Source organism: Pelodiscus sinensis, chromosome 13 (genome assembly GCF_049634645.1).
Source record: "Pelodiscus sinensis isolate JC-2024 chromosome 13, ASM4963464v1, whole genome shotgun sequence".
Lineage (NCBI taxonomy): Eukaryota > Metazoa > Chordata > Testudines > Trionychidae > Pelodiscus > Pelodiscus sinensis.
In genome coordinates this window covers 34,504,612-34,506,476 of record NC_134723.1, presented here as the reverse complement: position 1 = coordinate 34,506,476, position 1,865 = coordinate 34,504,612, and positions in this window count along the sequence as shown.

Here is a 1,865-nt window from a genome sequence, read left to right as displayed (position 1 = left end):
CGCCATCTCGACCGCGAATGACACAGTAGAGGCAAACGGGTCTACACGCATGCGCAGTGTAACCGCAGCAATGCGCTGCCTGAGCGGCCATGGCTGTAAGACCGTAGGAATGGCCCTTGTGGGTGTGAGCGATGGTTCAGCTAGCCCAGGGCCCTGACTTCTGAGTGGCAAGAGAGCATGACTGGCACAGTTAGCAGCTGACCTATTCTCATGGTGGTCTACTGCAGATGCATGTATTCCTTACCATTTGCCTGAGGTGGGCTTTGCCTAGACCAGTGGTTCCTGACCTGTTCCAGCACATGGACCCCGTTTCAAGCTATTACAATTTCACAGACCTCCCCAAACAATACAGCTATTTTCAAACATTCCATTACTTGATAATAATTTGAAATCTATAATAGTTCATGTTATCTAAACAAATATAGTAGTATTGAGAGATAATGCAGGGTGTCCAAATTGAAATGTAACATCGCTGAGGTGCCATATATTTGTATTGAATAGTACGAACAGAAGAATATGTACACAATTCATAGGTAATATGCTTAAGTCACATTTGGCATATAGGTACACATTATTAGGGTGCATTAGGGTACACATTCGCCATGTCCACCATTTGTAGCACAGACTATGTCACATTGAGCCTCAATTTCCCTCCGCACATTGTCTGGTTGGTGTGTGAAAGGCATGCACAGAAGGCAAGCATTTTCACCTCACTCCCTGATAGTCCAGGGAATGGGATGAAAAGCAAGCCGTGGCCTGGAGTGCACAGCTGCTGCCCTCCTGCCCTCCCAAAATTCCACCCTTGAATGCAGCCCTTGAATCCGGCCCTTGCACTCCGCTGTTGGCTGGGCACACAGCCCTGGGGAAGAAAAAAAAGAAAAGGAAAAGAAAAATGGGCTCTATTCTTACTTTAAAACTTTTTGTGGACCTCCTGCAGTGCCATTGCGGACTACCAGGGGTCAGCGGACCACAGGTTGGGAATCATTGGCCTATCTGTATATTTAATACGAGAGACATGTATAAAATCATAGAACTGTATCATGTACCTATTTCAATAAATTCCTTTCTTTTGTCATATATATCCAGATATCTCTTTATGTAGTCGGTGCCACAGTTTTCCAGCTGTCTTTTTAAACTCCCGACTCATGTCAAAAGATATTTTTACCAGATTACAATGTATCACTTCCTTATTACAAGGTATCTCAGTTATATATCCCTTATAACTATTCTAGCAAACCCTTTTTTACTGTAGGCCAGTGATTATCAATCTTTGTTTTTCATTTGCAGACCTGTGAAAAATTTCAAATGGTGTACGTGCAGAAGGGATGCTAGATATCGTGTAATTGAATCATTGTGGAACTGCATGAAATTTTAGCAGTTACACAACTATTCAATAGTCCCTGGGGGAGGGGTTTGCAGCCAGTTCGCTCCCAGCCCCACTCCTGGGGAGCCCCTGCCACCCTGTGCTGCTGCCTCTCTATCAGAGGCAGCAGCATGGGGTGGCAAGTGGGTGCTGGTCTGTGAGGGGAGCCAGTTCAAAAACCAGCTCCTCATGCAGACCAGCTGCCTATATCAGAGGCAACAGTGTGGGGTGGTAGCAGCCTCTGTTGGTGGGGGGGGGAGCAAGCTCCCCACGGACAGAGGCTGCTCTGCAGCAGCAGACCCTGTTCATAGGGAGCTCAGACCCCTTGCAGACAGGGGCTGCTGCCATGGACCAGCCTCTGTCCATTGGGAGCCCGGGCCACCAGGGTCAGAGGCTGCTTCGCAGCAGCCTCCCCTACCCACCCTTTCCCCAGCGCTACTCCTGCCCCCCCCCCCGATGCCACTGTAGGCAGGTCTACAGGATCCGATATATCAGAGGCAGC